Consider the following 15717-nt stretch of genomic DNA (forward strand, 5'->3'; position numbering starts at 1 on the left):
TTCCCTGACATTGCTCCTTTTTCTCTCTAAACCCTTATTTTCTTATTTCTTTATTATTTTCTTTTTACACTCAAAAAAACCAAATTTATACTTTTTATTTAATTGAATGATAATTTAAACTCAATACTAACGTGCAGTCCTTGAGATCGACATTCGGGGATTTTCCCCATTATTACTATAAAAGGCAAAATAGTACACTTGCTATTTTCCCGATCAGTGTACATGGAATCCATTTCAGATTTCATGGCTTCTAGCCACTTCTTAGACTCGGGACCAGTTATGGCCTCTTGGTAGGTCACATGCTCATCTTGATCCATGAGTAATACATCACCTTGATCAGTTATGAGATATCCATATCTCTTAGGTTGGTGACGTATCCTGCTTGACCTACGCTGGTCTTGTTCTACTTGAGCAGGTTGCTCTTCCACAACTACTTGTGTTTCCTACTCTAATTCCTCCATAGGTGTATCGATGCTTTGTGATTCTTGAATTTCTTCAAGCTCTACTTTCCTCCCACTGATTCCTTTGGAAATAAAATCCTTTTCTAGGAAAACTCCAGTTCGAGCGACAAACACGTTGCCCTCAGAAGGATTGTAGAAGCAATACCCTATTGTTTCTTTAGGATACCCCACAAATAAGCATTTGTCAGATTTGGGCTCAAGCTTAGTTGAAATTTGTCGTTTCACATAAACTTCGCAACCCCAAATCTTCATGTAAGACATATGTGGTTTCTTACCACTCCATATCTCATATGGTGTCTTCTCAACCTTTTTGGATGGAACACGGTTAAGTGTGTAAGCTGCTGTCAATAGTGCATGTCCCCAAAAGGAGTTTGGAAGATCGGCGTAACTCATCATGGATCGGACCATGTTTAACAGGGTTCGATTTCTTCTCTCAGATACACCATTCCATTGGGGTATTCCAGGAGGAGTAAGTTGGGATAGGATCCCACACTCTTTCAGATGGTCATCAAACTCTTGGCTTAAATACTCACCACCTCGATCTGATCGAAGAGTTTTAATATTCTTACCTAGTTGGTTTTGTACTTCATTCTTGAATTCCTTGAACTTTTCAAAGGACTCTGATTTGTGTTTCATTAAATACACATAACCATATCTACTAAAATCATCAGTAAATGTGATGAAGTACTGAAAACCTCCTCTGGCTGGTATGCTCAGTGGTCCACATACATCAGTATGTATGAGGGCCAAAAGATCATTAGCTCTTTCACCTTTTCCTGTGAATGGAGACTTTTTCATCTTTCCAATTAAACAAGATCTGCATGTCTCATATGATTCATAATCAAAAGAGTCCAAGAGTCCATCTTTATGGAGTTTGGAAATGCGTTTCTCATTTATGTGGCCTAATCGACAATGCCAAAGGTAAGTTGGATTTAACTCATTAGGTTTCATCCTTTTATTATTAATGTTATAAATAGGCATTTCAAGATCAAGGACATATAGTCCATTGTTCATTTGTGCAGTAGCATAGAATATATCATTCAAATAAATTGAGCAACAATTATTCTTTATTATAAATGAAAAACCAAACTTGTCCAAACAAGAAACGGAAATAATATTCCTGCTAATTGCAGGTACGTAATAACAGTTCTCTAACTGAATTATTAAACCACTAGGTAAAGTCAATACATAAGTTCCCTTTATCACCCTGCTTGGTGGGCCTTTTGTTCTGTCTCTTTCCATTTCCGATCATCAGAATGGACTTCCCTTTTGACTTCAGATTCTGCTAAGCAGTTCTTAACATGGCTAGCAGTTTAGGAAGAGATTTGTCCATATCATTCATATTGAAATTTAGGACAAATTGACTGAATCTATCTGGCAACGATTGCAAGATTAAATCAGACGCAAGTTCCTTTCCGAGGGGAAAACCCAACCTCTCAAGGTTTTCCACATACCCAATCATCTTAAGCACATGGGGACCTACAGGGGCTCCCTCAACTAACTTTCCTTGAAAAAGGGCTTTTGAAACTTCAAACCTTTCATGCCTTGCTTGCTCTTGATAGAGCATCTTCAGGTGTTCGATCATATCAAACGCTGCCATGTTCTCATGTTGCTTTTGCAACTCTGAGTTCGTGGTAGCTAGCATGAGACAAGAAGTTTCATTGGCATCATCGACATGCTTCTTATAAGCATCTCTTTCTGCCTTAGGTGCAGAACTAGAAGGTTCCTCTTCAGGAACAAGTTTCTCCAAGACGTACAACTTTCTATCATGTTTGAGGACAATCCTCAGATTTCGGTGCCAATCCAGAAAATTTGTCCCAGACAATTTTTCCTTGTCAAGGATTGATCGCAAAAAGTTGTTAGAGGTGTTTGTTGTCATGGTAATCTACATGAAAATAATGAAAATATAAGTATCAATAACATATTTAATTAGGCCTTTAATTAAATATGCTCCCACTATTTTACTCAAAACAAATGACCCTCACCATTTGATTCGGAAAATCCCGTTGGAAGATTTTCTAGTGGGTCGAGATCCATATTTCACTTTGTTTTAAGTCCGCGTAGGCGGATTACACAAAACTAGTTTATTTAGGTAGGAACTCCTTCCAATTGTATCTAATACAACTCTTGAATATTTTAGTTGGGTGAATAACTCCTTATTCCAATCCATCACATGGATCATTTCCAACTCTTGCTTCTAAACATATATAATCTTATTATAATTTGTTTAGTTAAGTTTGACCCATTGTTTTAACAATTGGATATTACAATTATCCCATCGCACCTTACTAATATAGAACATGCACCTCGCGTAGGCGAAACCTACATTATCCGATACTAGTCTTGATGAGTGCTAAAACTTGGAAAGCATAAACTTAATATTTAATTTGAGGGAATTTGCAATTATTCTGATCTCATCGGCTTATTTATCATATAAATCGTCTCTCACATGCATCAACATACATTCACATACATCAACATACATACATAATGAAATAGGTATGGCCCCTAGCGCAATTGTTCTCCCAAGCCAATGAGAGAACCTAAGTTAACCTAATAACGATCTAAGCTTCTCCAAGCAAGATCTTCAAGGTTTTCCTCCTTTGATATTGAATTCTTCTATTTCTTCATAACATTATATTACATAAAAGAAACTCGTTTTACATACGAGGGAGTGAGATGAGAAAAGAAGTTACATTAAGAGATTAAAAGAGAGGCACGACACGCAGGTCGTATTTTAAAACCCAAAACAAAATAAAGGAAAACTAAGGCCATAACCGATCACCACAAGACAATAATAATAAACACATTATTATTATTATTAATTTTAATTCTTTTAATTAATTAAAACCAAATTAAATTTCGGCGACCGATCACACTACGCAGAGTTAGTCGGGGGTCCGCTGCCCGGTCAGCGGGAACGGGTGTTCCGCTGCCCGTTCAGTGGACGGTGGTTCCTGGCCGAAATTTTTAATGAACAATTCATTTGAAATCGACGTCGTTTTTCGCATCAACACTTGGTACTTTAAAGCACAACTCTTGCGCAGTCACAACCCTAATCGCATAACTCTTTAACAACACAACCCTTGTGCCGTCATTAACCCTAATGCATAACTCTTTCACAACATAACCCTTGTGTTGTCATTAACCCTAATGCATAACTCTTTGACAACACAACCCTTGTGCCATCATTAACCCTAATGCACCAATTTCAGACCGTCAAACACATCTCGATTGTTGATTCAGTATGATTGATCAACACGTCATTGCTTCACCATACTAATGTCGGATCAAGAAGCAAACGACCATTGATCGCTAAAAGGTAAACAACCATGAAGTGTTTGAATGAATGAAACAGAAACAGTATATCATATATATCGTATTTTGCATCAGGATTACTTATATCATATATATAACTTGATCGATCTCAATTTAATTACTCGTTTATTCTTTGATTCATTCTGTCTTTTAATCGTATTAATACAGAAAATACAGAAAATAAACAGCTATCAGATGCATGGTTTCGTAAGTGGCTCTGATACCACTGAAGGAGAAAGGCGATCCAAAACACAGCGGCATTTAAAAATTCTCCTTTAATGATCCTTACTGTAAGACCCCAATTTTGTCCCTAAGATCCCTCATGGCATCATATCATAACATTTCATTGCCTCAAGGATCATTGGACACCTTGCTGCCTTCCCTGTGGGTGGGTCATCTTTTGAGAGTGGTTCTTGATCACCAAGCATTCATTGCATTTGTATATCATTGCTTTCCTTTTTATCACTAACCAAAAGTACAAAAATATGTCATCTAACCTTTGTCTTGCAGATGAAGCATTAACAGGTCAAAGCAATCAAAGTCATTCATTGAGCAATAGATGGTGGTCATTCTTGAGATTTGGACCCCACAATCATTCACAAGAGTTCATATGAGCTATGATGTTATTTTGAAGCAAAATCCCAAGTGGTAGAAGCTTGAATCTCATCAGAACATTTGCAAGTCAACTGAAGGCCCAGAAGTCAACTGCAAAGTCAACTGTGGATTTGGAGGTGGGAAGTGATTAGAAATACTTCATTCATGTTCAAACAAGTCTCATTTGACATTTCAAACACTCACATTGAAGAATTTGAGGTCAGGTCAAAAATTTCCAAAAATAGCAAGTGACCTATAATTTGAACTTTCCAAAAATGGAAAGATTTTGGACCAACTTCAACTTAATCTTAGTTCATCAATAAAGCTTCAAATGAAATTTTGTTGAAAATGAAAGTTGTAGATCTTTCTCTCCCATTTCCAAAATGTCCAAGATCATGAATTTCTAATGTGTGGTTAAGGAGATATGATCAAATCATGGCAAGTTGTGCATGGAACATCAAATGGACATAACTTTTCAACCAAAGCTCCAAAATGGGTGGTTCTTTTTGCAATTTTCTCCTCATGACTTGTAGTTTCCAAAACATTCATTACATGGCTTGAATTCTATTTGCATTATCATGTGCTCATTGATGATGTTTTTGAAGAGAAATTTCATAAAACCATTTTTAATGATTGAATGCCTACAAAACCATCTCAAAAGCTTACATGGGCCTTATTTGAGTGGATTGGGATCAGATTTGAGCACTGTTCACGTGCTACTTCATGCATGGGGGTGAAAACCCAATTTGTGCATACACTCCAAAACTTGATTAATCTCATTAGCATTTGGTTTAAGCTTGATTACAGAATGATTAGCATGAGGTATTTAAGCATAAGCATAACTGTTTTCAGGGGATTGAACATTCATTTTTCAGATTTAGATCAAAATCTCCAAATTTTTCTCTCAAAAATTTCTTCCAAATTCTTCACATCCAAGCCTTGTCCAGTGCTAGATTCATGATCCTGAACCTCTGTTGAACAAGTTTGCACGTGGAATTGAAGCAATTGGAGCCACATTGAAGCATACTCGAAGATGGAAGCATCCATGGTGATTTCAAATTCTGCTGAATTGAAGTGTGTTTGAACTCCATTCTCTCCATCAATCATCTTATTAAGCATCATAGAGGAACATTGGAGCTATCACAAGTCTTGGATAACACGAATTCCAGCTTCTGCACTTCAAGAGGTTACAATTCGAACCTCTTATTCTTGAAATCCATGGCCATATTATTGTAGATCTAAGCATGCTGATGAATTTGAGCTTTGAATCGAGTGATTTGGTGCTGTTTTGAGTTAGTTATGGATGATTGAATGCTTGACATGTTGAATTTATTCTTTTCGATCCGTGCGTGTTTTGATGTTTTTGCATGAGTCGTTTATGGATTCTTGATGTACATGACATGATGATTCGAATGTTGTGCTTGATTTTGATTTTTGGACACATTTTGAAAAATCTGGAAAATCCAGATGAAGATCATGATGATCTTCATCTTCAACCTTGAATGTTCTTCATTTCCAGTATTTGCTACGAAATCGCTGCCAATTAGCTACGAAACTTTGAATTAGCTACGAAATGTTTTGGCGCGCTAGGGTTTGAGCTGATACGATGTCGTTTTGAGCGCGCGCTAATTTTTAATGCTGTCTGATTTCGATTCCCAGCGGATGCAATTATTCAAATGCTTCACATGTTTATCCAATTTCCCTCTCATTTTTATGCTATGTCCATTTTTGAATTTCAATATTTTCTCCAACATAGAAATATCATAAAAAATAGGAAAATGCATCAATTTGATCCCAATTTTTTGCACAATGCTCCTCTGTTTGTCTACTATTTTATGATCATAATTTCCAAAGTTGTGCTTGGCTGGTTTTTATTTTGTGCTAGAATGATTGATCATATGTCCATGTTTGACCTTGCCTTGCTTATACCTTTGTGAAATGCTTGTTTCTTATCCAATGAATGTGAAATTTTGCATGATGAAACTAGACACATTGCTGGACATTTTGGTGTTGGTTTGGTATTTTTCCTATGCATCATCTCTGTTTTATGCTTGTGCTAAGTTGGTGTGACAATTTGTGTCACACCTTTGCTTGTCCAACTTGTACCATGTGATTTCCATACCAAATGATGTCCAATGCCTATGATTTTTTGTATGTTGATCATGATAGATGCCTTGAATATGCATGAATTTTTCCAGATTATTTTGCATCATTTCTATTTTGTTTTGAATTTTCCATTCATGTTGATCACATATGAGCTTTAAAATTGCCTTGAACTTCACTTGATCACGAAATGCTTTTGGTAATTGATTTTGATATGAGACCTTTTGGAATGTGTCAAGATGTGATTGAAGTTGATTCATGTTAAATTTCAGCTCTTGTTTCAAAAATTTTCTCCATCTTTGACCCTAGGCTTTGACCTAGTGGTTTGTTGCTTATGTTTGAGCTTTGATTTCAGGTTAAGCATTCAAGTCCCATAATTGGTGATGCTTCATGATGTGAATATTGATGTTTGCTTGTGATTACTAACACTTGTGTGTTTTGTAGGTTGATGATAACTCATTTGAGTTTTGCTTTTGGTTTACACATTTTTGTACATTGAGATCATCTGTTGCTTATTAACTGTTATCTGACTGTCTGAGTATTGTACTGATCTGTTTAGTGTTTCCACAGGTACCTAAGTTGCTTTAAGTTCATTTGAACTTTGCTTTTGGATTGGTTGCTTAACCACTTAGGTATAATCTCTAATCTTCATGTAGTCTGGAAGACCTACTGTTATTGGTAGGGACCTGTCTGAAGTCCTCCTTAAGAGGCAATGCTTGTGATTGTTTAACTTTTGTGCCAAGCAGGAAAAGTCCTCTTATGAGGCAATTGGCAGATAAAAGAGATGTGTAATCCATCTCCTGTTACTCAGTGTGTCATTCACCTTGCTCACACCATGTGTTGATGCATGGTGAATAATAACCCAAGATCTTATATAGTCCATTTATGGAGAAGAGTTCCAACTTTCTGAACTCCCACACCTTCCATTGATCAAAGCTCTCCCTGACTAGGGATAAGAGCTATGAGGCACACCCCTCATCTCCATTTCATCTGCTTCACCCTAACTCTCAATGTTAGGGTTAAGAGCTCAAAATACCCCATTCCAGTTGGCTGTAAAGCCTAACCTTGCTTGAGCCTAATTGATTGTATATAGTGTGTACTAATTGACTTGTTTGTTTGCTTACTTGATTCATCTGTGCATATTTTCTTGAGTGTGCCTTTGTGCATGTGTCATCATTGCTTGTATATCATTTCATAAACATTGTTCATTACTTTGCTTTGTAGCATCTTGTTTTGTCCATGGAGGAAGCAAGCATAAGTCCATTACTTGGCAGTTGTTCCTATGATATGGTAGAAGACTAGTGTAAGTCCATTGATTGGCATCTGGTATCCTTGTTTCTTTGCTTTGTGAGACTAGTATAAGTCCATTGATTGGCATCTGGTATCCATGTTTCTCTTTGTTTTAGGAGATTGGAATAAGTCCATTGATTGGCATCCGGTATCCATTTTGTTTTGTGAGACTAGTGTAAGTCCATTGATTGGCATCTGGTATCCATTTTTTTGTTTTAGGAGATTGGAATAAGTCCATTGATTGGCATCCGGTATCCATTTTGTTTTGTGAGACTAGTGTAAGTCCATTGATTGGCATCTGGTATCCATTTTTTTGTTTTAGGAGATTGGTATAAGTCCATTGATTGGCATCCGGTATCCATTTTGTTTTGTGAGAGTGGAATAAGTCCATTGATTGGCATCCGGTATCCATTTGTTTCGTTCATCTGTTATTTGCATTGTTGCCTATTCCAAAGGAATCACTTGGATCATCTACATATGATTTCAAGAGGTGAACATCTAAGAAGTTTTACTTCCTCACCCTCCCACCTTTTGTTTCTTAAAACCTCCATGTGCATGTTAACCCAAAACCTGAAACTATTGTGCAAACATTTTCATTTCTTTTCAAATTAGAAACCTAGGCTTTAGGCCTTTGATTTTCCAAATTTAATTTCATAATACTTCTTTGAATTGAATTCTAATCATACTTTGACCATTTTTTTGTGAATAATCCTAAATGGTTAATTTCACTCACTCAATTGTTTTGTGGCTTAGTCCACTTCTTGATAAGTTTTCATACATTAGCCATAGGTTTGATTTATCCTAGTTGGTTGATGTTAATCTCACCTTTTGTCCTTAGTGATTGAATTGTAAGACTTCCTTGCTTATTATAGGGTTAACCCCTCACTAGCAAGTTGAAGCTTTTCTCACATGGTGGACTTGTTGTTTGTATAAGGTTGAGTTTTCTCCCGTGGATAACGAAAGACCTTAGGGCTTTTGTTTTAAAATCAATCCACTCATTTTTTGGAAATCTTTTAGCCGAACTACGGCGTTTTGATCCTTACCTTCCATGGAAAGGTACGTAGGCAACGGGTTCATCCGTTCAAACACAAAAACAATAAAAATTGTATATTCTTTCTCTCATCCCTTCAATCCATGTTTGCACAATAAATATTTCATAAACAGATAACATTTCATACAACAAGTTGTGAAAAGGGCTCCCTAGGAGTACCTAGGACGTTTTGGGTGCCTAACACCTTCCCATTGCGTAATTAACCCCTTACCCAGACCTCTGATCTTTTCATTAGTTTTCTATGTGTAAAACTTCTTAGGCTTTTGTTCGCTTTTTAGCCATTCCTTTGGATAAATAAAAGTGCGGTGGCGACTCGATTCTTTGTATGCTTTGCTTTTGATTTAGTCAATAAATCATAAAGTGACGAATACACCGCTACACTTACGAACGGGCATGATCAGTGATAGAATCGTTACCTCTTGTGGCTATTATAACCTTTGATGCAGATCTACAGAGCGATCACGGACGTTGAACAATGACAACGCCTCTACTCAGTCCACACGGACAGATTCCTTCAATCTCAGTGCTAGCTGCTACAAATGAAGGCTTTGAGTGAGAGAGAGAGAGAGAGAGGGAGAGAGAGAGAGAGAGAGAGAGAGAGAGAGAGAAACGAAATTCCAACTGCTCAAATGCTTCTACATAAGGGTTCTATTTATAGAACCACTTGTGTGGGCTGCAAGCTAAAAAGCCCACTCAAGTGTGTGTGGCCCATATCTTATAATATGCCAATATCACTTAAGCGCGTGGTACCTTACCATATTTCGTATTCTACTTAAGTACACCATACCTTACGATGTTCTACAATTCACTTAAGTGAACCATACCTTACGGTGTTCCTTAGTTACTCTATCTCTCATCAATCCGTCCTTTGTGTGTGACCCTGTAGGTTTTCGTGGCATTGGCAATTATATTAAATCACGCATTTAACATAATAAACAGTGAGCGGTATCTAGCAACACATCACTTCTACCCAAGACACGAAAATATCATGTGATCTGACAAATCCTTCTGTGATAATACTTATGTGTATAATTATCCTTTTGCCCTTATGTCTATATTGAACACAAGGCATAAACCGTGTCACCCTTATCTAGTTCAATATTGGGCCCATAGACATTTATCCTGTTACGCAGGATGGGAAAATTCCATCTAGGTCACTCATGTCCCTTAGCATGCTTCGTGGAGTACCCATCAACTGTCTTTATGGTCATCCAGTTACGGACAACGTTTGATCAACAATAAGGCACTCGACTCTACATCTAGGGTCCACAGTGGTTTCAGGTCGAAGGGTGGTATACACCATTATCACCATGAGAATAACTTATGACACTTTGCATAACATTCTATATAGTATTCTCATAGCGGGTCAATCAAGTATAAATATTACTCTTAATATTCATACCTATGTTTAAGACTTGATAATGTTGGAGAATTGTCATCCAAGGCGCAGCGGAATTTAAAATTTCTCCATTTAGTGATCCTTACGAATGGGCATGATCAGTGATAGAATGGTTACCTCTTGTGGCGATTCAAACCTTTGGTGCAGATCTCTGATAATGATCAAAACCTTTGATACAGATCCACGGGACGATCACGAACGTTGAACGATGACAACGTCTCTACTCAGTCCACACGAACGGATTCCTTCAATCGCAGTGCTAGCTGTTATGAATGAAGGCTTTGAGTGAGAGAAAGAGGGAAACAAAATTCCAAGTCTCTACTTGAATTTTTGTCTGAGTGGATTGGAGTGACAATGCTTCTACCCAAGGGGTTCTATTTATAGAACCACTTGTGTGGGCTTCAAGCTAAAAAGCCCACTTAAGTGTATTTTGGCCCATATCTTATAATATGCCCAAAATCACTTAAGTATTTGGCACCTTACCTTATTTCGTCTCCCACTTAAGTGCACCGTACCTTACGATGTTCCTTAGTTACTCTATCTCTCATCAATCCGTCCTTTGTGTGTAACCCTATAGGTTTTCGCGGCGTTGGCAATTATATTAAATCACGCATTTAACATAATAAACAGTGAGCGGTATCTAGTAACACATCACTGCTACCCAAGTCACGAAAATGTCATGTGATCTGACAAAACCTCCTGTGATAATAATTATGTGTATAATTACCCCTTTGCCCTTATGTCTATATTGAACACAAGGTATAGACCGTGTCACCCTTGTCCAGTTCAATATTGGGCCCATAGACATTTATCCTGTTACGCAGGATTGGCAAATTCCATCTAGGACACTCATGTCCCTCAGCATGCTTCGCGGAGTACCCATCAACTGTCTTTATGGTTATCCAGTTACGGACAACGTTGGATCAGCAACAAAGCACTCGACTCTACATCTAGGATCCATAGTGGTTTTAGGTCGAAGAGTGGTATACACTATTATCACCATGAGAATAACTTATGACACTTTGCATAACTTTCTATATAGTATTCTCATAGCGGGTCAATCCGGTATAAATATTACTCCTAATATTCATACCTATGTTTAAGACTTGATAACTCTTTATCCATGATCCATGAGATGTGATCATCAGTCTATAAACATAATAGTCTTGATGCTTTAATGTTATCCCACTTCACACTAAAGCTCGACTACGGATACTTTAAGAATAGTGTCCTTATGTTTAATGTGTTCTCATGATTAAGTCACACTTAATACATTAAACGGACTATCTATTCCAGGGACTTTATTAATCAACCATAATAAAGAAAATGCCTTTAAATAATTCGATACAAGTACCAAAAGTATTGTCCTCTAGGGCTTACACCAACAATCTCCCACTAGCACTAGAGCCAATCAGGCATACCCCGTATGCCCATTGATCTAGTATTGCCATCATGCTTCTGCTGCGCAAGAGGCTTTGTCAGTGGGTCAGCAACATTGTCAAGTGTAGGTACTTTACATATTTTCACACAACGCCTAAGTATGTGTTTGGATCGTTGGTGAGATTTAGGCTCATTAGCTTGTGCGATAACACCATTCTTATCATAATAGAGACCAATGGGATCCACAATGCTAGGGACTATGCCAAGTTTATTGATCCAAACAACTTCCTTTGCTGCACTTAAGGCAGCAATATACTCGGCCTCAGTTGTAGAATCAGCAATTGCATCTTGCGTTGAACTTTTCAAGCTCACAGTGCCACTATTTAAGCAAAACATTTAACCAGATTGGAATCATTCATATTAAAGCGTCTCAGCACTTTGTCTATGTACTCTGACTTAGGCCAAGCATTTCATGATCTATCTCTATAGATTCTGATAGGCTGCTTCACCCAGGTCCTTCATAGAAAAGCATTTCCCCAACCAAGACTTTACTTGTTACAGGGTAGGGATATTGATTCCAATGAGTAATATGTTATCTACATATAATACCAGGAATACGATCATGCTCCCACTAACCTCCTTGTAGACACAAGTCTCATCTTCGTTCTTGATGAATCCATACAGTTTAATTGTTTCATCAAAACGAAGATTCCATGAGTAGGTCACAGGCTCATCTTGATTCATGAGTAATACATCACCTAGATCAGATATCCATATATCTCAGGTAGGTGACGTATCCTGCCTGACCTACGCTAGTCTTGTTCTACTTGAGCAGGTTTCTCTTACACAACTACTTGTGTTTCCTGCTCTAATTCCTCCATAGGTGTATCGATGCTTTGTGATTCTTGAATTTCTTCAAGCTCTACTTTCCTCCCACTGGTTCCTTTGGAATTAAAATCCTTTTCTAGGAAAACTCAAGTTCGAGCGACAAACACTTTTCCCTCAGAAGGATTGTAGAAATAATATCCTCTTGTTTCTTTAGGATACCCCACAAATAAGCATTTGTCAGATTTGGGCTCAAGCTTAGTTGAAATTTGTCATTTCACTTCGCAACCCCAAATCTTCATGTAAGACATATGTGGTCTCTTACCACTCCATATCTCATATGGTGTCTTTTCAACCTTTTGGATGGAACACGGTTAAGTGTGTAAGCTGATGTCAATGGTGTATGTCCTCAAAAGGAGTTTGGAAGATTGGTGTGACTCATCATGGATCGGATCATGTCCAACAGGGTTCGATTTCTTCTCTCAGATACACCCTTCCATTGGGATGTGCCAGGAGGAGTAAGTTGGGATAGGATCCCACACTCTTTCAGATGGTCATTAAACTCTAGGATTAAATACTCACCACTTCGATCTGATCGAAGAGTTTTAATATTCTTACCTAGTTGGTTTTAACTCGTTAGGTTTCACCCTTTTGTATTAATGTTATTAATAGGCATTTCAAGATCAAGGACATATAGTCCATTGTTCATTTGTGCAGTAGCATAGAATATATCATTCAAATAAATTGAGCAACAATTGTTCTTTATTATAAATGAAAAACCAAACTTGTCCAAACAAGCAATGGAAATAATATTCCTGCTAATTGCAGGTACATAATAACAATTCTCTAACTGAATTATTAAACCACTAGGTAAAGTCAATACAAAAGTTCCTACGGCTAAAGCAGCAACCTTTGCTCCATAGCCAACTCGTAGGTCGACTTCACCTTTTGCCAAATCTCTACTCCTTTTTAGTTCCTGCACATTTGTACAAATGTGAGAACCGCATCCAGTATCTAATACCCATGATGCAGAAGTAGATAAATTAATAACAAAAATACCTGAAGTTGAAGTCTCTACTCCATTCTTCTTATCTTCCAGGTACTTTGGGCAGTTCCTCTTCCAGTGTCCGGTCTTACCGCAATGGAAGCAGGTGCCTTCTTTTGCTATGCCTCCACTAGGCTTCAAAGCAGCAGTGGTTCTGGGATTGGCAACTTCCTTGCCCTTCCCCTTATCACTCTGCTTAGTGGGCCTTTTGTTCTGTCTCTTTCCATTTCCGATCATCAGAATGGACTTCCCTTTTGACTTCAGATTCTGCTCGACAGTTCTTAACATGGCGAGCAGTTCAGGAAGAGATTTGTCCATATCAATCATATTGAAATTTAGGTCAAATTGACTGAAACTATCTGGCAACGATTGCAAGATCAAATCAGTTGCAAGTTCCTTTTCGAAGGGAAAACCCAATCTCTCAAGGTTTTCCACATACCCAATCATCTTGAGTACATGGGGACCTACAGGGGCTCCCTCAGCTAACTTGCTTTGAAAAAGGGCTTTTGAAACTTCAAACCTCTCATGCCTTGCTTGCTCTTGATAGAGCAACTTCAGGTGTTCGATCATATCGAACGCTGACATGTTCTCATGTTGCTTTTGAAAATTCTGAGTTCATGGTAGCTAGCATGAGACAAGCAGTTTCATTGGCATCATCGACATGCTTCTTATAAGCATCTCTTTCTGCCTTAGGTGCAGAACTAGGAGGTTCCTCTTCAGGAACAGGTGTCTCCAAGACATACAACTTTTTATCATGTTTGAGGACAATCCTCAGGTTTCGGTGCCAATCCAGAAAATTTGTCCCAGACAATTTTTCCTTATCAAGGATTGATCGCAGGATGTTGTTAGAGGTGTTTGCTGTCATGGTAATCTACATAAGGATTAATGAAAATATAAGTATCATTGACATATTCAATTAGGCCTTTAATTAAATATGCTCCCACTATTTTACTCAAAACAAATGACCCTCATCATTTGATTCGGAAAATCCCGTTGGAAGATTTTCTAGTGGGTCGAGATCCATATTTCACTTCGTTCTAAGTCCGCGTAGGCGGATTACACAAAACTAGGTTATTTAGGTAGGAACTCCTTCCAATTGTATCTCATACAACTCTCGAAAATTTCAGTTGGGTGAATAACTCCTTATTCCAATCCATCATATGGATTATTCCCAACTCTTGCTTCTAAACATATATAAGAAAATTATAATCAAGTTTGACTCATCGTTTTAGCAGTTGGATATTACAATTATCCCATCGCACCTTAACTAATACAAAACATGCACCTTGCGTAGGCGAAACCTACATTATTCGATACCAGTCTTGATGAGTGCTAAAACTTGGAAAGCAAACATATATAATATTCTCATAATTTGTTTAGTTAAGTTTGACCCATTGTTTTAACAGTTGGATATTACAATTATCCCATCGCACCTTACTAATATATAGATCATGCACCTCGCGTAGGCGAAACCTACATTATCCATTACTAGTCTTGATGAGTGTTAAAACTTGGAAAGCATAAACTTAATATTTAATTTGAGGGAATTGCAATTTTTCTGATCTCACCGGCTTGTTTATCATATAAACCGTCTCTCACATGCATCAACATACATTCACATGCATCAACATACATACATACATAATGAAACAGTTATGGCCCCTAGCGCAATTGTTCTCCCAAGCCAATGAGAGAACCTAAGCTAACCTAACAACGATCTAAGCTTCTCCAAGCAAGATCTTCAAGGTTGTCCTCCTTTGGCACTGACTTCTTTGCTTTCTTCATATCATTACATTACATGAAAGAAACTCGTTTTACATACGAGGGAGTGAGATGAGAAAAGAAGTTATATTTGGGAGATTAAGAGAGAGGCACGACACACAGGTCGTATTTTAAAAATCCAAAACAAAACAAAGGAAAACTAAGGCCATAACCGATCACCACAAGACAATAATAAACACTTTATTATTATTATTAATTCCTTTAATTAATTAAAATCAAATTAAATTTCGACGACCGATCACACTACGCAGAGTTAGCCGGGGGTCCGCTGCCCGGACAGCGGGAACGGGTGTTCCGCTGCCCGGTCATTTAAATTTGACGTCGTTTTTCGTATCAACACTTGATACTTCAAAGCACTTTTTCTAGCCGAACGGGTGAATTTTTCCTTGCGTTAACCGGTTAACCATATGCGTTAACCAGTTAACACTGTTTGAAAACTTTTAGAAAATTCTTTTCTGCCTTGCGTTAA

This window comes from Lathyrus oleraceus, chromosome 6 (genome assembly GCF_024323335.1).
Source record: "Lathyrus oleraceus cultivar Zhongwan6 chromosome 6, CAAS_Psat_ZW6_1.0, whole genome shotgun sequence".
In the NCBI taxonomy this organism is placed as follows: Eukaryota; Viridiplantae; Streptophyta; class Magnoliopsida; order Fabales; family Fabaceae; genus Lathyrus; species Lathyrus oleraceus.